Source organism: Asterias amurensis, chromosome 7, assembly GCF_032118995.1.
Source record: "Asterias amurensis chromosome 7, ASM3211899v1".
In the NCBI taxonomy this organism is placed as follows: Eukaryota; Metazoa; Echinodermata; class Asteroidea; order Forcipulatida; family Asteriidae; genus Asterias; species Asterias amurensis.
In genome coordinates this window covers 21,360,853-21,383,909 of record NC_092654.1, presented here as the reverse complement: position 1 = coordinate 21,383,909, position 23,057 = coordinate 21,360,853, and the positions used below count along the sequence as shown (strand labels likewise).

General features: G+C 37.4%; 1 protein-coding gene across 3 annotated transcripts in view; it reads left to right on the top strand.

The window, feature by feature from the left end:
- LOC139939805 (diacylglycerol kinase zeta-like) overlaps nucleotides 1–23,057 on the top strand; it is a 188,274-nt gene that overhangs the window by 911 nt on the left and 164,306 nt on the right. The window lies entirely within an intron of this gene.

Here is a 23,057-nt window from a genome sequence, read left to right as displayed (position 1 = left end):
ATAACTCTCTCCCAAAATATTGACAGTGCAAGATTTGAAAAAAAATTACAAAATTGCAGTGTCATTTTATAAGTGTACTTCAACTTTCAATTTGCTAAAAAAAAAAAATGAAAATAAAAAACCAAAAGCTTTAATGATTGACCTAAACTCTATTTAATATTATAGGCCCTATGACTAGGCACAAAGATACTCAAAGTAAGATTTGTTAAACTCTTACCAAGTTTGAGCAAAAATGTTCTTAAATCCAACTCAACTTTCACTAAAAACGCTAGCTTTATGCGATTCACTTTGATGAATGTTGATGAAAGTCCAATGACTTTATTTCACGTAAAAAAATCCTCTCAACCAAACCAGTGGCAAACCTGTTTTATAATCAAGTCATTTGTATGTTACTTTTCTAACTATAACAAATAAAAAAGCTAAGACTGTAGGGAACAGAAAAAAATAGAGGCCAGATTATGGTAACTTTGTAAATAATTGGCAAACGAGGAGTTCACATGTAACTCTAACTGTCTCGTCCATTGCTGCTTCCAGATGATGCCCCAGGGCACTCATTCTCTGTGTACACCCACATACAAATTCAATTGCTTGCTCTTATTATGACAGGCTACAGATTACCTTTATTATGCAAACTCAGTAAGTCATATGTAAGAATCTCCACTGGGATACTTGAATAAAACCTTACAAAACAGACCCAGACATTTTGTGTGAGTAGTGGTTCATTATCCCATCCTCTTCTCCCATGTTGCTCCACATCAAATTGTTCGGATTTTGATAAGATTGGAACTCACACATGACCCAGTGATAGGTTTGTTATTTGGGCCTCCTGGTCGCAGTCCTTCTGAATCCTTTAATTAAAGCAATTGGACTTAGAGATTAAGGTTTAAAACAGTTTTAGAAAAGTAGTTCTTAAGGGACAAGAAAACCATTTGAGAAAACATTGGACAGATTATAATTGGGGGATGTTAAATTTGCATCGGGATAAAGAATTTGAATTTTTTTTTTTTTACCCATACACCGATGTGTGTTAGCACTGTATACTCAGTACTCCCCGAGTCCTGTGGAAAAAATATCACAGGCATTTACTCGGGTGGGATTCGAAGCCACGACCCTTGCAATTCCAATCGGGTCCGAACCTCACCCAAGTAATTTATGCCTGTGATATTTTTTTCACAGGATTGGGGGAAGACTGAGTATACAGTGCTAACCAATATCAGTGTATGGGTAAAAACCAAAATTAATAATAGGACAGAACTGACCGTTGCACACTTTAGTCATGGTACTTTTCCAGCCCTTAGTTGAGAAAACTGGGAACATGGGTTGAAAGAACTTCACGGCAGGCCTTAATAAACCTGCGTGATCAGTTTACTGCTTTGTAGTTGTTTAATTTAGCTGGATAATCTGCATGCTTTGATGGTCTAATGAAAAGTGCATTCAGTATTAAGGTCTTCATTTGAAATTAGTCTTACTTCCAAGAAGTTCCTTGTTTCCTAAGACTGTAGCTGAAGGGAAACGATCGAGTGGACTTCATTATTCTCAGTTGGAAAGTCGCCGCCTGACCTCTTTTGAAACTTGAACCTTGATTAGTCCTGGGACTGGGACAGCTTCCACAAAACCCTTCTTAACTTAAGACTAATCTTAGGACTTAGGGCGAGTCCCAACCGTGCACTTTAGCATGCAGACCTTAAGATTAATCCTAAGTTAGGACGAGTTACTCGTCTTAACTCGAGATAAGACGAGTCCTAACTCTTTGTGAAATCGACCCCAGATCACATTGCATTGGTGTAGGGTACTCTATAATTACTAGAGATTGCAGGTCACAGCCCTTAAAAACTTCACACTGTTTGTAAAGTTCCCCAAGTTCATTTCCTGATTGAAATTAGACTGGGGGCCTTTCTCAAACCACGGCTTGGGCTCTGGCTCAGGCTTAGGCTCCGCGCGCTGTGTACGCAGCTCGGCCTTTAACATGCATTTTCAGCGCGTATTGCTGATTGTACCAGCACGCGGAGCCTGAGCCGGAGCCTAAGCCGAGGTTTGAGAAAAGCCCTGGTTTCTGATGTATACAGGATGTATTAGTGGTTTCTTATTAACGTGAACTCTCTTATCCAGGTGTGAACATCTCTAATCTGTTTTGAGTAAAATTGATCTTGTTATGCCCATTATGAATATGATTAGGGAAGATTGTACAACTGGATTAAAAGTATGTGATTCTATGAACAAAATTTAACTGTAAAAAGTGTTTTTAAAACTTTTTAAACCTGAAATGTTCAAGTGTTAGTCAGCAAAACCATACTCGTCTTTTAAAAGTATCATTTTCAATCTTCACGAGTGTACATTTGCCAACTGATGAAGATTGAAAATAGTTTAAAAAAAAAAAAAATCCCCTTTTTCTGTCATTATTCCAAAGATGTGTTACTTTTTCAAAGTTAAATGCAAAAAATTACTTTTTTTAATGTAAAAAAACAAGTGTAAAATCCCCTACATGTAGGTCTGCTTTTAAAACATTTCAAAAAATGTTGTTCACAATATCAGAGCATCCACTCCACTCATTGTCGTTGCACCAGAATGATTTAGGCCTACCTTTTTTAAACATCTTTTCAAAGACTTTCATTTTCTGATGAAAGACCCGCTCGTTCCTTGGCACTCGTAGGCATTGAGCATCTATCTCTAACATACAGTACCAAGAAGACATTTCAATGAAGAGTGAAGCATCCATGGACATTAATGCCCACTGACAATAATATTCACAACCTTGGATGAAACATTGCATGCAAATTGAATAAAGAAAATTCTCTGAGCATGCTAGTTACAATAGATAATGAAAGTGCCACCCCTACTTCTTTTCCGCTTTCGTTTGCTGGAATTCAATACAAATTTTTGTTGATTCACAGTCTGTAAAGTGTCAATTTCTTTGAATTACAAACTTGTGTGCCTGTACGATACAATTAAATGGAGATTGGTTTGTCAGTCAAGCCACTGTTGTGTTTGTCTTGTGACGCCCTGTGCTTTGGAAACACACAGGATTGTGTAAAATTGTTCTGACAACAATCAAGAAAGTTAAATTTCGCTTTCTAAAATTCTTGAACAATCATCATTCAAACAAGAAAGCAAAATGACAATAAAAATGTGCGTTAGGGACCTATAGTTTTCTGTCATTCTGGCTGATAACGTTAAGACGTGCACTGTATAATGTACAATCAGCAACAATAGTAAATTTAAAGCAAATGGAGGATGTGTTTAAAGGCACTGGACACTAATTGGTAATTACTCAAAATAGCGGTCGTATGAAAACGAACTCGGTTACTTGTAAAGCAAAGATGAACTGTTAATAGTACTTGTATAAAACATTGTGAGAAACGGTTCCCTCTGAAGTAATGGTTTTTGAGAAAGAAGTCATTTCTCACTAAAATATTTGAATTGAATTGGAGACCTCATCGGTCATGCATGTTTAGATGACACCAAGTGAGAAGACTGGTCTTTGACAAAAAATTACCATAAGTGTCCAGTGCCTTTACATATAATTATATAAAAGTGTACGCAATTTCACACACAATGGGCTAGTTCCTATCGTATTGTAGGCCTAAGTGTACACTGTATGGTTGTTCTGTGTGGGATGATGACATTTTCTCCTCATACATGAAGTGATGTGAAATTAATGAATGCATTTGTTACTTTGCATGATTGCGGTCAGCTTGTGGGGATGCAATTAATGAGGGTCTGTATGGAGATAAATGTAGGGTTCTAATTCGATGGCGTGTGACCTTCTATAAACCATCCCCCGATTCCTCAATCATCTCTGCGAGCTGCAACTCAAGAACTCCTGTAACTGTGAGAGCAAGGAGTCTTTGAAATCTAGGAACTGGACGCCTACATGAGGCTCCATGCATCAGCAGAGCCCAATTTTACGGCACTATGAAGTGAAATTCTGTGATTACAGTTCCAGTCAACATTCTCGTCTCAGTCATTGGGTTAAAGGGGTAATCTTGTTGTGGTTTTCTTAAATCAAAGATAAACTAAGCCGGTGAATCTCTGCTAGTTGCAACTCAATGAACCCAGCTGTTCCGTAGAGCGATGATTCTTTGAACTCTAAGAACTAAATGCATCGTAGCCCAATTTTATGGCACTATGAAGTGAAATTCTGTGATTACAGTTCCAGTCAACATTCTCTGCTTGGTCATTGGGTTAAAGGGGATATCTTGTTGTGGTTTTCCTGAATTGTTTACTGAATCTCTGAGCAAGTTCTGGTGGAAACTAGACTTTAAAACTAGACCTACTCTAGACTAACCAGGAACCATAAAGCACGTAGGGAGATTGACTGTATCGGACCATGCACCGGAGCATGGTCGACTACGGTAAATTCGAGAGCTACGTAACGTCACTGCTCTGGTCAAGTTTAGTCGGTCACCGAAACTTGCTCTCGGATTCTAAAATGCTTGTCAATAGGGATGAGACTCACTTTTAAGGTAAAGGCATTTTTTTATTAAAAGGAAGGGGCACACACTACTAGTTAATCATTGAAATTGTTTGCTTTTGGAGGACACAATAAAACAAAATATTACGCAACAAGCAGCAGCTTGCAGTCTTACTGGCAATCAAGTTTCTGAGCATGTTTAGCAGTTACAATGAGAAGTCGTCTCAACATGCCGCGTGTGGTGAGGCACTGCTGGTGAATTGCTCATACACACGCAACTGTTTCAGAGAGTCCCTGTGATTATTATTTGATGGTCCCTGTCAAAAGACCTCATTTGAAACAACAGATTAACTCTTTTAATTGATCTGCACAACTGCTCTTTCCACGTACCAGGATTTTGGTATTAAGAGGGATTATACTGTGCGTCATGAGACCGTCATCTTTCCCCGTGTGCCGGCTGTTCGATCCTGATCCATTGTTACATAACATCGCTCCATTGGTCTTGATTGTCCTTCAGAGAAACATCCGTAAGAAAAAAACCCCATTAAAATCTTAAATTGAGAAAACGTAGAATATGGGTGTCCAAACAGAGATTCGTTGACACAAGAAATGATTAGTGGCTTGAAAGGTAATCCTGCACGTGTAACGGGAAAGGGCAAATCCTGAAGCTAACTCATTAAGGAGCACCAAGGTAGTTGCAAATGAGTTTGAATGATTCAGGAAGCTTTGGATCAAAATCTACATGTAGGGCCACTGCCTTAGTTTTGTGGACTTAAATTTGGTGAGCCCCTGGAATATTGTCAAAGCTTTTCGATTGTACCAGGGGCAGACCGGGGTCGCCCCAGGGAAGCTAATTGAACGCACCCTATATCATCATCATCATCATCATCACTGAGGCAATCCCTAAATTGAAGCTCTCAAGTTGGGACAAAATGTTGGAACTATAATGTAGTTTTGGGGAGATGGCCCTATGATTTTAAAGTTGGGACGTGTAGCAACAACACTCTACAATGGTCAGATACAGGAAGTTGCTATGTTTTTCTGTACTTGAACTTTGTCGAATGCATACAATACTTTGTATACTGTTTCAGTTTGTACAGGCACAAAAAGTTCATATTTAGAGCCCTATGGTTCCTGTTGCAGAATTATTGAAATACCCTACACATTATAGAGCACGTCTTTCAAAAACAATGTTGGGTTTTACATGACAGGCAAGGAACGACTACCGGTACATGTTTAAATGTTTTATTGATACATTTGTAATAGTCCCAAGGTCCTACATGTAATATCCTTGCAAACTAGAAAAACACATTTTCTCATAAAATGGAGTCTGTGCTTCACCTTGTAATGTACTTTTTGTAGGCAAGGTGCTGGCAATGAACTTTGAATCGTAATCCTTTTCAGGATGCAAAACGTGCGTTGTAGGGTAATAGATTAATTGTTGTCAACTTGCTGTGTAATGCTGATTAATTGACCAATTTATCAATAAACCATACAATAAAAGTCACTTGTGAAAGTTTCAACTGACTAAAGTGTCTACTTGTTACGTGTAAGAATGTCAAATCCACCCACGTTCAGCAAAGTGACAGATGGGAACTTTTTGTATGCCATTCACAAACGGACAACCAACTCAGAAGTTGAATCTCCAAAAGTCGCGTGATGGCCATCTATAAAGAGAGCTGTGTCGCCATGATCTCACAGCCAGGTTGTGCACAGTGGAGTGCCCAAAAACAGCTGAAAAGTTTCCATATGACACAGCTCCCAAAACGCAATTAGGAATCAAACACGTGCATTTAAACAGGTCTCAATGCTGGAATACGTGCGAGACTTGCACAATCTATTCAGTAGAGACATCCTATAAAATGTATAGTACAAAATGTATGTCATTAATCAATGCACTCAGACACAAATAGAAATGTTATGGTTCAGGGAGAGAAAAAACCTTCAATGACAGGAAATGAAATAGCAATTGGAATTCCCACTAAACCAAACCAACATACTCAGGATGCTAGATGTGGTGTTTTCTTGGTGATCAAGGAAGGGAATTTAAAAGCTTACTAATAATTATGAATTCATGTTCAAGCTTGGATTGCCCAGGGTTTTTGTTCTGTTTCAAAATTTAGTTTCAATTATTTCATTTTACAGAAATCCCCCCCCCCATTTAGGATATAAACCGGGCTTCCCTAATGTCATGTCAGTATTCTGTATCAAAATCTTCAATAACAATTAGTTTTTGTTTTATTTACAATTAGTTTTTTATTTTAAAAGTAAAAGCTCGGATGTACTTTAAGTGCACATTAAATGTATATATATATTTTTTTAATCAGGCACAGCTTAAATTTACCTTAGAATTCAATTTTATGTTATTTTATGTTCTTTTATAAAAATCTGTTTTTGACAAAAATTTAATTCAATATTTTTTATCAACATCTTTTATGAAAAAGAGTTTGTTTATATTGTGTATATACTTTTTGATTATAAATAAAAGCTCTAAGGTATTTTAAGTGCATATCTATTGGTAAGAGTCAAAATGATTTAAAATCAAGGCCAAGCTCTAATGTGTACCCGCTTTTCATCCCACTCCACACAAGCTGTTTCTGCCTGCATGAGTTGACAAATGGCCCATCAGATCCACATACACATACAGTATGTCAATACCTCTCCATCCCTGACCATGAGTTTGTCTAGAACAAATCCTAGAAAACAGAAGCAAACAAATGTCACTTTGGGAATTTTTGTTATAAAATACACAAAAAAAACTCTCCATTCCATCCTTCATCCTTCATTCAATGCACGCATGACTTCCCGTCAATGCCAATGTTGTCCCTGCTAATTTGTGATTTTCAGTTTGCGGTTTTTAAAGCTTCACTTAAGCCTCGGCATCCATCATTTCCGGAGATCGTGCTGTCAGTGAGTTCTCACATATTAAAGCCTCTCTGAAGATCCCACCTTGATCGCTGCCCCACTTGTGGCTATTTGTCTTCTTCAAAATTTGTCCCTCCAAAATTTACACAAGTTTATAAGAGCCATGCTTTTTATACTGCTAGTACGTGGTACAACTTCCAGATGGCACTTCTCAATTTCTTGCTGCCCTAAGAAAGTTGCTCTGTTGGGAAAGTATTCCTTTCTTGGTGACGAGTAATGGGGAGAGGTTGATGGTTTAAAACATTGTGAGAAACGGCTCCCTCTGAAGTGCCATAGTTTTCGAGAAAGAAGTTATTTTCCACGAATTTGATTTCGAGACCATCTAAACGCACACAACTTCGTGTGACAAGGGTAATTTTTCTTTCATTATTATCTCGCAACTTCGATGACCGATTGAGCTCAAATTTTCACAGGTTTGTTGTTTTATGCATAATGTTGAGATACACCAATTGTGAAGGCTAGTCTTTGACAATTACCAATAGTGTCCACTGCCTTTAACCATGCTTGCCTTTAACTGAACATAAAGCCCACTTCACTTAACATTGGGTATCCTCAATATTAAAACCCATATTATTTCTTATAATAAGGTTTGCAGATATATCCCATAAGACCTGAGGCAGGGGAAGCTTCATTTTGATGTCCGTCCAGAATCTAGTTGGTGGACAACAAGCAATAGGGCACGATTTCCCACTTGCTAATTTAATTTGGACCACTTAGCAGCTATGTGCAAACCATCAGATATATCGTCGATTAAGTAAACACAAGTTCCTAATGGCAAGTCTGTACCATTATTTTGTCCAGCGCTCATGGGGATGTTTTTTTTTTCCTCTGAGTCAAGAATATTTAGCAAACAAATTTAAATCATTTTTGGGACATTATTGTAATACATTTTTGTTAAATTTTGTTGATTTTATTTTTTGAACAAACAGTGAAGGCCCTTTTTGAGGAAAGCTCTAGCTTGTTTTCATTCAAGGATGGGAAAGGGAATAAGGGATGGGCAGAAAGGTATTACAATTTTCAATCTAATAAAATTCCTAAATTGCAAACTGATAGATGTTAGCAGTTACTTACTTTTGTCTCACTTGCTTATGTCTGTTATCTGTCACTCTCCTTATAAAAAGCACTCTCATGAAGAGGTCCTGCATACAAAGTCCTGACTATCATTTCTATTGGGGGTTTCTTTGTTTTGTTGTCCTCTTATATAACAACATTCCTGTATATTTGGTTTGCGGTAACACCATGTGTGTATCTACTTGCCAGGTAGAGTTGTTCTTAGGGAACTGTCTTGCTTTATTCTACTGCCGTGGAGTAGATAATCGTAGGTTCGGGAGACTTCTCAGTTCTGAAAAGAACTGTCCTGCTTTTAACTATTACCAGGGCGGATGGTATAGAAATTAGACTGGACTACTACTTTAGCTTATAGGATCGTAATTATCTGTACTGCCGCGGAGTCAGTTCTGAAATTGGTCTCAACGTTTCGACTAGCTTGCTCTAGTCATCGTCAGGAAACAACATTCCTGTTTTAAAGAGGTAATTTGAGGGTCCCAGTGATTTTGTTACATTTAATGGAGTAACCGTAGACCTACAATATGGATCATTTACGACACTGCCGATGATTCGGGTTGGGCCATTGGGCTTGATGCGTAGTGGTTTCCTTCCTCGCCTTCTACCTCTGGGACCTTGGTTTGAATCCCACTAGGTTATGATGTGGTTTGGCTTTTCAGTCCCTACCTGATTGTATGGGTTTTCCCCTTGAATATTTCCCCTTACGTAAAACTGAAACTTCCTTCCTTGTGGTAAAAGTTTGCCTTTCTGAGAATCATTGGCTTCACAACCAGAATGAATGGAAGAAATGTATCTTTTGTGCATATATCTGTGTAAATTAAACTACCATTCTTTAAAATGTACTACATACTATAGGAAACAGAGACATTGTAAATTTTGTATACATAGACAACAATAACATTTCCCCGCAAATCTTAACAAAGGTAAAACATGGCTGCAGGTTTCTAAACACCATCTGCGTTTTTCTATAGAAGGCTGGCTGTCACTATGTGAGAGAAGAGTTTCAAGTGTGATATTTAATCAACTCAACATTCACAATGTTTTATGAGTGTTTCACGTCAATGTCCGAAGGTGACAGATGATCACAATACCCTAGTGTATTTGCAGACAATAATGACCATGGAAACATGAAAATGCAGAGGATGTTTTTAGCATGAGATGTTATCTTTACGCTGTGGATGTTCACTGTAATATAGCTTAACTCGAGCCACATATCTTTCAACCAGATAATAACTGAGATAACTGGATATTTTATCCCTCCAACGAGATGACTTTGTTTATGGAGTAGGTTGACTTTCTGCGATTAGGCTTTTAGGCGTATTAGCCAAGAGAATTTCCAGCCCAGGTAACAAATGAACCCCAAAAGTTAACTTGCCTGGTAAATTATCTCACCAAGAAATCTTACTGAACAGGCTTGGACTTAAGCAGAGTCCATTAGTAGTCTTCACCTTGGTGCCCCTTCAAAACTTCATAGACTTTAAGATTTTTCAATTGAAGTGCCCTTTGCAAAATGAAAATGGCCTTGCCCTTTAAATTACATTCCATGTTATTTTTTTTCAACATTTACAAAAGGTTCTTTTGGTTACTTTAAAATTGAGGAATTCAAACTCTTTCATTATGTTTTTAATTGCAAATCCTGAACTTCACAGACACCCCTCTATTTCCCTCGGGCTTCAGCGCTGTCTCTTTTCCGGCCAGATCTCTGTTTTTTACCTTCCTAAAGACAGCTGGTTTTTTTTTCCCTGGTGGGATTTCTTCAACTAATTAAATTCCATAATTTTTCGAATGACTGGAGGGTGTGTGAAATAAGAAGGTTGGATAGGAAGATGAAAAGCGGTCACATGTCTGACACTTAAGATGGTCAAGTGTTGGAGGATTGTGCTGAATACAGCGAAGGAATTCCGGGTGAACACATCTTGAGTTGATGTTGTATTTGTGTACAAATAAATCATGTCCTGTTTTGTGCACACATTTTGTCGGTCTTGTGGGGGCCACCAACTGAAAACATATGGATTTAAAAATGGGTTTTTGTAAATATTATTGATTCTTTATACTTTCAACATTTTTAAGGACATTGAGACCATTTTTACAAAAATCACTCCGCGGCAGACAAATACTAAAAATAAGAAGTCTCCTTGATTCATTAAGAGAAAGTAGTAGTCCTGGCTGATTTCCTACTTTCCGCCCAGGTAGTAGTTAAAGGAACACGTTGCCTTGGATCGGACGAGTTAGTCTATAAAAAGCGTTTGTAACCGTCTGTTATAAAATGCATATGGTTGTAAAGATGTCTTAAAAGTAGAACACAATGATCCACACAAGTTTGCCCCGAAATTGCATGGTTTCCTGTTACTGTGCGAACTAACACCATCGGCCAATTATGGGAGTCAAAAATTTGACTCCCATAAATGGCCGACCGTGTCAGTCAACGAGGTAAAAGGAAAACCGTGCAATTTCGAGGCACGTTTGTGTTGATCATTGTATTCTACTTTTACAACATCTTTCTACCCATATGCATTTTATAAAAAACGGTTTCAAACGCTTTTCAAAGACCAACATGACCGATCCAAGTCATCGTGTTCCTTTAATAAGCAGGACAGTTCCTTTCAGAATCAGTTAGTCTCCCAATTACAATTTGTTTTCTTTGAACCTAGAAATGTATTATGTGGCTATTTTGTTGACACAAGTATCATGTTTCTGTAAAACTTTGGATTCTGACATTTACTCTTCCGAGAATTCACTCTCAATTCACTCTCGTCAGCTGTTTGTTTAGAAGCGTGGGTTTATAGTATTTTGCAGATTTGCACCAGTAATGAATTAAATGGAGATTTTCACAGCGTAAGCCAAAGGAATGATAAAATAGCTGGGGTACGTTTTTTGGGGTCATAACCTATAGCTGTTTCAATTGATCTTGTCATTGTTTGATCACTGGCCATTGACCAAAACAGTTATTGGTTACAGCAGCGAAAACTTGCCTGTGTATTGAGTGTTTTGCAACACGGAGGGAACAGTTTTCTTCGGTCACGTGGTTGGTGGATGCCATGTGTAGTTTTCCAAATGAAGAGCAACCCAATGTGCAGTGTAGTTTGGCACACTGTGTAAGCACATAAGTTTTTGGACCAAAAATGGCTTCTAATTGCATGTTGACACTACTATCTCAATACACCGTGCTGATTACACAACTGCATGCACAGTATTACGCACAGTTCCCTTGTCAACTGAAGTCTGGAAGTGGTGCAGTGCCCATGCATCCAGTAAAACTGTTTATTTTTTTTTTACTGGACTTTTAGTGTAATACAGCATTAACTTGCAGGTTTGCAATGGCATCATAAAAAACACAGAATCCACAATGCGCCTATTTCTACAGATGCAAAGCCCTCATAAAATGTAGGAATGATAATAAAAGTGAAGACGGGCGCCAAGTGAGGCTATTTAAACTTAAGGCAGTTTGAGACCCATTAAGGGAGGCAAACGTTAATTTCCTGAATACTAAAAATAGGTTTAGTAGTTTAACTGTTTGTTTTAGATATTTATGAATATTCTCCCTCATCCAGGTAATACCTTTTAGAATCATTCTTTTGGGGCAATAATAATTAAAGAAAATCCAGCTGCTTTTCTGCCTTTGAAAAAAAAATTCCACGTATGACTTTACACTGACCCTTTGATGAAGATGATAGTAAAACATTTCCCCCAATTTTTTGCACCCGATCCACCAGTTATCATCCCCAAATATATCTTGATTAAGGCCATGAGATGACACTCCCTTGTGTTAGGCTGTTAATTTGTATTGGAACTTTGCAGAGGGTACCAAAGCAAAAGCACAGGGCACAAATTGCTGTGGGTGCTGTGGGTTATGTTTGTTTCGAGGCCAACTTTATTTTCAATATTTACAAATCCTGTACTTTTTGAGACAAAATCAATTGTTGTACAATTCGAGAAAAATATCAACTTCCCTCAAACTGATAATAACATCCACAACAATGATGACCTCAACTGAGGTGAACTAGTTCCTATACAGTCTTAAAATACTGATTTATCTTTACCTTGATGATAATGGCCATGAAGTCAACAATCTCTCGATTGTGACTAATGGCTCTGACCGATTTCCGTTACTGCGAGTGTTGCCTTTGATTCAATGTACTAGATTTCTGTGCGCAAGTCTGCGTAGAGTCGTAGACTAATTACAGAGTTGGTCATGCGTGTCTGTGCTCTATATCGATTGGCCTACAACTTTATAATCAAGAACTGATTTCATGGAAGCATCTATAAGCGCTTATGTTTAACACCTGTACTAGCCAAAACACTACAAAGTGACAGTTTCTTGATTGAGTCTAGTTTTGAGAATAATTCCCAAATCTATTCATTTTTAATATTTGCCCAGACTACCAAGCAGGAACCTAGACTAATTACGGAGTTGGTCATGTGTAGATCGGCCTTCCACTTTGTTATCAGAAACAGATTTTCTTAAAGGAACACGTTGCCTTGGATCGGTCGAGTTGGTCTTTGAAAAGCGTTCTGTAACTGTTTGTTATAAAATCGATATGGTTAGAAAGATGTTGTAAAAGTAGAATACAATGACCTACACAAATATGCCTTGAAATTGCGTGTTTTCTTTTTACCTAGTCAACTTACACGGTCGGCCATTTATGGGAGTCAAGTTTTTGACTCCCATAAATGGCCGACCATGTTAGTTCGTGACGTAAAATGAAAACCGTGCAATTTTGAGTGATACTTGTGTGGATCATTATATTCTACTTTTAAAACATCTTTCCAACCATATGCATTTTCATACATCTTTTCAACCATATGCGTTCCAAACACTTTTTATAGACCAACTCGTCCGATCCAAGGCAACGAGTTCCTTTAAAGGAACACGTTGCCTTGGATCAGACGAGTTGGTCTTTGAAAAGCGTGTGAAACCGTTTGTTATGAAATGCGTATGGTTAGATAGATAATTCAAAAGTAGAATATAATGATCTACACAAATTTGCCTCGAAATTGCTTGGTTTTCCTTTTACTTTGCGAACTAACACGGTCGGCCATTTATGGGAGTCAAAAATTTGACTCCCATAAATGGCCGACCGTGTTAGTCGATGAGGTAAAAAGAAAACCGTGCAATTTTGAGGCATACTTGTGTAGATCATTGTATTCTACTTTTAAAACATCTTTCTGACCATGTACATTTTATATCAAACGGTTACAAGCACCAACTCGTCCGATCCAAGGCAACGTGTTCCTTTAAGCACGCATATTTCCCACCTGTACCAGCCAAAAATTGATGAAGTGACTGGTTTCATGATGGATTCTAGCTGGGAGATAATTCCCAAATCTTTTTTTTTTTTTATATTTGCCCAGACTACCAAGCAAGAACATTTACGGAGTTGGTCATGCGAATCTGTGCTCTAAATTAGATCGGCCTGTATGTTTTACCCCGAAGTGATGTTTCTTGATTGATTCTAAGCTTTGAGTTTAATTCCCAAAGCTATTCATTTTTAATATTTGTCCAGACTACCTAGCAGGAACCTAGACTAATTACGGAGTTGGTCAGGCGTGTCTGCTCTATATAGATCAGCCTTCCACTCCATAATCAAGAACTGATTTCATGGAAGCGTTTAAAGCACGCATGTTTTACACCTGTATTAGCCAAAATACTATGAAGTGACTGGTTTGAGATTAATTCCCAGGTCTATTCATTTTCAAGAGTTGCCCAGACTACATTACCAAGCAAGGGCATTGACTAATGACGGAGTTGGTCATGGGTGTCTTGCTCTACATACATAATGTAGATCTACCTAGAACTGATTTCATGGAAGCGCTTAAAGCACGTATGTTTTACACCTGTATTAGACAAAATACTACGAAGTGACAATTTCTTAATTGAATCTCGCTTTGAGATAAATTCCCAAAGCTATTAATTTTAATATTTGCCGAGACCAAGCAGGAACCTAGACTAATTACTCTAAATGGATTGGTCTTTCACTTAATAATCACGAACTGGTTTCATGGAAGCGTTTAAGCACGCATGTTTTACACCTGTATTGGCCAAAATATGATGAAGTGACAGTTTCTTGATTGATTCTAGCTTTGAGATTAATTCCCAAATCTATTTGCCCAGACTACCAAGCAGGAACTCGGCCAATGATAGCTCTTTAGGCGTGCACAAGTCATCAAATATGGCGGCCGATGACACCTTTTGCAATCCATCTATTGTGGAATAGAAACGGTGAGATTTTGCAAACTATTGTACCAATGAAATTTACTTGTGGCATAAATGCAAACAGTACCATGACCTAAATGATTCAATAATTTTGAGAAGGCCTCGCCTACTGCTATGTCAGGCCAATGAAACTAAAGGCCATTATACAAAAGTTAAACTTCTCTGACATTATTAGTTTGTGAATATTTTAAAGGCACTGGTCACTGTCGGTAACTACTCCAAATTAATGTTACCATAAAAACTTCCTTTGTATACAAGCAATGGAAAGCTGTTGATAGTATAAACCATTGTGAGAAACAGCTCCCTCTGATATAACATAGTTTTTGAGAAGGTACATGTATGCAATTTCTTACTCAAATATTGAAAGGGCTTCAGGCTTAATATTTTTGTATCTAAACGCACACAACTTTGTGTGACATGGGTGTTTTTCTTTCTTTATTCTCTCGCAACTTCGATGATCAATGGAGTAAAACAAATTCACAGGTTTGTTATTTTATGCATAAATTTTTGGATACACCAAGTGATAGTACTGGTCTTTGACAATTATCAAAGGTGTCCAGTGCCTTTAAATGCTTCCTATTCTGAAATTCACTTATCCACTTCCCAAATACTTTCATCACTGTTGAGGTTTTACTGTAAAATTTGAATCGCTGCCATTAATTGTGCACAGTTGGTTATTGAGTAAACCATGGAGGTAGAAATCCTGTTTTTGTACACAGGTGTGTTGGCACTGTGCATACTAAATACAGTACATTATCGAATCCCATGTACATGTATCTGAACTACGGAAATATTAGCCTCTCTTAGCAACACGAGAACGGTCAGTAAACACTGCAAATGCTTGGGCAAGCAGCTCAGCTCTGTCATCCTAAACTAAAATCAATCCAGACAGAGCCATTACTGAGGATTATTATTTATTTGAGACCGGACTGAAAACCTCAGACTCAGAATTATTGGCGATCCAGGAACTTGCCAAATCAACTTGGCTGTAATTTTATCTATTGGCTAATGGACTCGTGATGTTACTATTAATTAGAGGTTCGGGCCACAGCTTAATGCACGTGATCAAGGGCATTTTAAGGGGTGAAATTTGTTCCATTAGACTAAAGGTCTTTTACAATTTGTGAGGAACATTTATAGCAATAAAAGCATCTCTGGTAAATTGATTTATTTATTTTAAATGTTTCTGTTAAAAGAAAAGTCAGGGAAAGAAAAAGAGAGGCCAAGTGTAGTTGTGAGCAGCTTGAAGCCACGGTGGGCAGTGATTGGCAGGCCTGCCCAGAAAGAAAGAAAGGAAATTGCCCTGCACTACTGATCAAAATACTGGGTGCGATCGTTTAGCTTCCCTGGGTCGACCCCGGTGTGTGGGGCAGTTTTTTTTTTCCCAGGACGAACGTGGGTAATTATCTGCACACGTTCGTCCTGGGAAAACAAAACGCCCTACACCGGGGTCGTCCTGGGGAAGCTAAACGAACGCACCCATAGTGTGCTGCCCATCAGCACAGATTTCCCCCAGACTGCACATGAGGAATTATTGACCCCATATCCTAACATTATTAAAGTTGTTGATCTGCTCATCCTTTGTGGATCTAGAGCCCAACAGTGTAGCTACACATCTCTAGACCACTGATTGTTAGCACATTAATGGCTGGGTTTGATTTGAACAGTTTGACTTCGTCTGTGAACATCTCAAGTGCTCTCAGAGTTTTGGATGGGAAATGAAACTTAGCGATCCAAAGATCAATTGAAGAGAAGCTCCTGTCACCATTAATTGATTAGAGCCTCACATTTTATTTATTGGTTTATTATTATTTTTTGTTTTTTCTTCATAATTTTTGGCGGGGGGGGGGGGGGGGACTGTACATTGATTGCAATTTGAACAGTCATTGGTTTGTGTACTGCTTGCTGTGAGCATGCATACAGCTGATAAAATTGATAATTCATGTTGTCAGTGCAAAATTGTTGCATCTCGGTTTTGCAAAAATGTATCTTGTACGAAAATGCTCTGTGCCAAAATACCAAATCACGGTGAGTACTATTTTTTTTCAACTTTGGGTATAAAAAACAATTTGTGTACAATTTCAAAAAGCATAACATTGTTCTATTGTAGGAGATCTGTACTAATTATTTTGCGCTCAACGCAACAAAATGTACATGTATGCCCTCTATTTGCCTTCTGCGAATAATATGAATAACCACAGATGTTATAATGGTCCAGTGGTCTTGTGGAGCCAGTGTGTTAACACATGCTGCCATAAATTTGTAATCAGTTGAAATGAAAAACCTATCAGCAGAATGGATTGAAAGGTTAGTCTGCACATAAGGCCTACTTCATTCACAATGACACATAAAAAATATGCCTAGCCATGAAACCAATTACTAAAATAAAGTACATTGCTGGTAACCAGGGCCCAGTTTCATGGCTCTGCTCACCACCAAAATTTGCACTTATGATCACCATTCTGCGCAAGCTGTATTTTTAGAAGCGTAGAATGCCTTGTAGCAATGGAGTATGCATGCGCACAAGCCAAAATTCTCGATAAACTGTGAAATATGCTTGCTGTAATTTGTAAGCACAAAATTCCTTGCAGGCGAGCCATGAAATTGCGCCCTGTAGGACTACTTCATTTAACCATAGAGCTATAACGATTTAGAAATGAAACATTGGACTGATAACACTAAAATCAATTTTATTTGAAACATGAAGCAAAATTATAGTTAAAATACATTTGAACAAATAGTAAAAAACAAAGAATATCAATTGTTGCTTCACATTTCAAAGTTCAACATTAAAAAGTAGTTCCCCGAGGCAGCCAAAGATTTGAGAGGACAGTAATCAGACCGTACTTAACATCACCCACACCGCTCAAACAGATTGAGTAGCGTCGCTATCTAGTACGTAACCAATAAACATTCCAAGATTGAGTAACACACCATTTACAGTTGTACTTAACTTAACCGAGAAACAGTCTCAGATTGAGTAACATTATCCAGTACTAAAACAGTCATCAAAGGTTTGGTATCGTTACCATGTACCTTCACCGGTTTGAATCTGGTTCTTGTTTGTGACAGAGTTTTTATCCCCTAAACATAAACTTTACAATGTTATGTTATCGTACGTTGATATTCAAATTATCTTAGACTATGAACATAGAATCAATTATGTACTCTTGTGCTCATGTATCATGGAGGAGTAGAGGTTAGATTCTAAAACACTTGAATCAAGATAAAGTAGGTCAGATGTTACTCCCGTCCTGTGTTCCTTGTTCAAACAGCAAGTGCATATCCATCTCTGGCGTTTATTTACTCTTGGATATAATGTGTGAATACAGTTTGCACTGTACACATCATAAACTGAGATCCCCATTTTTGTTAAAATAACAAATTGAATTGCTTTTCGAATAATACAGACCCGTTCCAAATTTATGATATGCCTGTGATCAAAGCAAACTAGGCCGACTGTTTTGTTTAAAAAAGAAAACCATTAATGAGATTTTAAAAATATTGTTATCTATTAACAAACTTCATGTGTAGGTTCAGCCATGTAATAGAAAAAAAAAATCCTTTGTAAGAAGTGTTTGTTTTTGAGAAGAACTGGGTTCATTAGAGACTTGCAGACTCGACAGTTTCTTCAAGGTACGGGCAGAACACACTCAAGTTGATCTCAAATTCAACCCGGGTTCTTCTCAGAACCAACAGTTCTCACAAAAGAGATTTGAACAGAGCATGCAAGCCTCGCACATATTTGATCAATTTTGGGAACACTTTGGTCCCACATTGCTTTAATGCATGAAGGGAACAAAATGTAGTCCCAATGTTCAAATAAGTGTGAGACTGGCCGGTACCATTACGCTAACCAGTTATAACTTCTTAGACAGTTCAAAGATTCTAATCTTACTCAATAATATCTTTTAAATATAAAAAATATCTCTAATAAAAAATCTACTCTTTTTAACTGCTCGTATAAACAACCACCAGGGCCCAATTTCATGTAACTACTTGCCATAAAATATGTTGCCTATCCACCCAGCAAATCCTAAGGGCCAAAAGACCAGATTCACTGGTTACAAGTGCCATGGGATTGAGCCCAGCTTATCAACTGCAAGACAAATTAGTACGTAGAAGTATGCATACAGATTTGATCAGTCTCTTTGGTGTAGGTACGCAGGTAAATTTAGAACCTTATTTTGGTAGATTGACAAATGTCAATTATATTTGGCAGCAAAAGGAAATATCAACACATTGTGTCTTATGTCTTTCAAAGCGTCTCTCATAACACTTTTTATACTTCAGTGAAAAATTCACACAAATGTTACCTCCATATAAAAACATCACTTTACAACATGCAATTTTTTCAAATAATAAAATCCTGGTACTATAAAATCTTTAATAATCTCACTATTAATTATTAATACATCAGTTGATAAATTGAATGAAGTCAGACAGGATGTCTCAACAGCCAGTACATAGTTCATTGTTGAAGTTTTATGATGGGATGCGTTAATGATTCAAACTGCAAATTGAAACTTTGAATGCTTTCCGGAACATGACATCATGTGCAGAGAACTGACGACGACGTGGTCTTTACAGTTTGGTTGTGTTTCCTGCAATCACCTCTTGATCAAGTCTTTTGGATGGAAGAAGCAATCAATATCAATTAAATCATCATTTGTCAAAGCAATTATGAGAAATTTCATGATGGTATAATATTCTCAAATCAGATACTAGACAGACAAGTGTCATTTGATTGGGAATTTGTTAATGGTCATAAACAGTTGATTTGGTTTGGTGAATTGAATGGAGTAGAGTATATAAGGCTAAATAAAATTTAAAACACGTTTAGCCTTCCTGCCAGCTTCCTTTTTAGCGGCTGCCTCCTTAGTAAGTTTCAGAAAACAAAGTACTGTCTTGGTGCCCTTGTTCTCCAAGTTCACATGTTTGTTTCGCTATTATGTTTTGATAGCTTGTCATGGCCAAGGGATCTAGGGCATTGGACACAAGTTCTGGTCGTTAAGTCATCGGGCTGTGGGTTTGAGTCTTGGTTATGATACTCATGTCCTAGACCAAGATGTTTTACTATAATTGCTTCTCTTCACCCAGAGGTATAAACGGGTACTGCGAGAGTAGAGGTTGATATTGTCTTTGAAAAAACATTCGGAGCGTTATAGCAGCCCAGGGCTGTATGCTCTCAAAGGAGCTGTGAAAGATAATAACAATGTTATCAGCCCCGAGGCACAGATGTAAAGCGCAATGATAGGATTGTAAAATGTGCCATACTCATGTAAGAACTAGTTTTTGTTATTTATTATTTATTTGCCAACTGCGGCTAAACAACCTGAGATGCATTATTCCGCCTCGTTGCTGCCTTAGCGTTTCTGTTTTTTTTATTGACGTTACACGTACCTGAAATACTCCCCAGCCTTTCCAGTGAAGTAATTACGACAACTGAATTCATAAATAGCGAAAGCCATTCCAATCATCAGAACCATTCCTCCAACAGATCCACCCACTGCTGCAGAAACCTCCACCCACCTGTACGATGTCACCTCCTGTGCACTCACCTCAACTGTTTCAAAAATTGCAAAAATAAAAATGTGTTAAAAAAGTTTCTGAAAGAAAAGGATTTCCCGACGACGAGACTCTCTTTCTTCCCTTGCCAACAATCAGAGTAGTTGCTGGGTCTAACTGATTAAAGGCACTGTATACATTTGGTAATTGTCAAATACCACTACCGGTATTTTTACTTGGTGTACAATGTATCCCAACAAATGCTAAAAAATAACAAACCTGTGAAAATTTGGACTCAATTGGTCATCAAAATTTGAAAAAAAATAATGAAAGAAAAAGCACCCTCGTTGCATTTGTGTGATTTTCAGATGCCTATTTGAGTGAGAAATTACCTATTTCTCAAAAAACTATGTTTTTTCAGAGGGAGTCAATGTTCTGTACTAAAAGCTCTCTGTTGCCCGTACCAATTAAGTTTTTATGCTAATAACTATTTTGAGTAATTGGTTTTATATAAAACTGACTAACAAAATTTCACAAACACTGCTTTTTTTCCAATACATTTATACAACATAGAATCTGAGTATTACAAATGTATGTGAACATTTCAGCAATATTTCCTGATATGTTACTTCTTACAAATGGCCCCATGAAGCTTCACTAGAATAGTCTGAAAGGAAATTCAATAACAGCAGATGTGTTTTATTGAGACCGTTATTGATATTAATTACCGCATAAATCCATCACATAAATTCAGCATAATTATTCTGACAATACTCCAAGTCTGAATCGGAATGATTTAATCAGCTAAGCATCCAAATAGAAACATCACACCAACTATTTTTTAAAGACAGTGGACACTATTGGTAATTGTTAAAGACTAGTCTTCACAGTTGGTGCTCAACATAATTATGCATACAATAACAAACCTGTGAAAATTTGAGCTCAATAGATCGTCAAAGTTGCGAGATATTAACAAAAGAAAAAAACACCCTTCTCGCACCATGGTCACAGGAAGTTGTGTGCTTTCAGATGCTTGGTTTCGAGACCTCAAATTCTAAATCTGAGGTCTCGAAATCAAATTCGTGGAAAATTACTTCTTTCTCGAAAACTACGTCACTTCAGAGGGAGCTGTTTCTCAGAAAGGCTTTATGATAATAATTACTTTGAGTAATTACCAATAGTGTCCACTGCCTTTAACGAAGACCATGAAGAAACATCAGTTTTAGAGGTGGGTGAAAAACAAAATAGGGGAGAAAACCCACTTCAGTCAGTAGGGACTGAAAACCCTGTTCTTGCTAATCCAGTCAAGGTACTGGTCCTCGAATCAAACTGGGGTCCACGGAGGTGAAAGGCAGTGAGAAAACCACTTGCCAACCTTGAGCCAGCATTTAGCTGAAATTGTACCATTCTCACAACATGTTTCAGTTTGGAAATTTTGTCTGAATATTATGTGAACATTAAAATTATGTGAACATTAAAATTATTTCCCCACATTTTAATTTTTTTGCAAATGGCGCCATAAAGCATAGGATGAAAGGAAATTCAATAACGACAGATGTATTTCTATTACTATTGTTATTTATATTAATCAAAGCATAAATTCAGCATAACTAACTAACTTGTCTGGCAAAAACGTCTGTATCAAAGGGGACATTAGAAACATTCCCAGCTGTACTTAAAAAAATTCAAATACGAACAGTTATGATATCTATTAAAAAATAAATACTGGTTACAATTTATTTTATGAGACTTTTTTATGTTTGATTGCACTTTTACCACAGTTCAGTTAGTATGCATACGAGTATGCAACAGGTGTTTCTAAGTTCATTTAATAAAATATTAATGCTGTATAGAAAACATTTTGTTTGTAGTCCTAGTTTTATTAAAGGGACACGTTGCCTTGGATCGTCCGAGTTGGTCCATGAAAAGCATTTGAAACCATCTGTTATGAAATGCATACGGTTAGAAAGATGTTTTAAAAGTAGAATATAATGATCCACACGAATATGCCTCGAAATTGTGTGGTTTTCCCTTTACTTTGCGAACTAACACGGTCGGCCATTTTGTGAAGCCATAGTGCCGTTTTATTCAAGACGTTTAAGGAAAACCGTGCATTTTCGAGGCATTTTTGTGTGGATCATTACATTCTACTTTTAAAACATATTGCATAAATAATGCAGTTCATAACAAACAGTGTAAAATGCTTTTCAAATGCTTGTCGACCAACTCGACCGATCCAAGGCAACGTGTCCCTTTATGGTTTTGCCCGATTTTCAACTTATTTTGTAAATATCTATATGAAGAGGAAAATGACTGGCCTTGCAACCTTTACTAACTCAAAGGAAAATGTATTCATAGTTCAGATTTTAGATTTGTCATGAACAGAATCCAAGAGCTACATGTTAGGATCGTATATTTCTACTGTACCTCCATGTTAGGGTTCAAATGAAGGTTATGGCAAAGCATAGATTGGTGTAAACCTTACCTAAGACTGCTGCCATGCAAACCAATGCAAAGAGAAACACCATCTTGGAAGCCATTATCTAAAGAAGAAAAGACAAACACAAATAAGAATGTACACTCTTAAACTATAGTTTTGAATTCACACTTTGAAGAGTATGGTCAGTGACAACAACTAAAGTTAAGATAATGAACAAGTTAATTAATATAAATGCAAGTTACTATTGTCAAAGTTAAATCCAACACACTAAAGGTTGTTACTTCTTATATTAAATCAGATTTAAATTTAACTTTACAAAAAAATATAGAAGGGTTTGCGGTAACACCATGTAATGACTATCTCTAAATGAGTTAGGGTGGTTCTGAAAAGAACCGTTGGTTAACTCGACGTTTCGATCAGTATGCTCTGATCGTCTTCTGGAGAAGTCTAACCAACGGTTCTTTTCAGAACAACCCCAACTCACGTAGAGATAG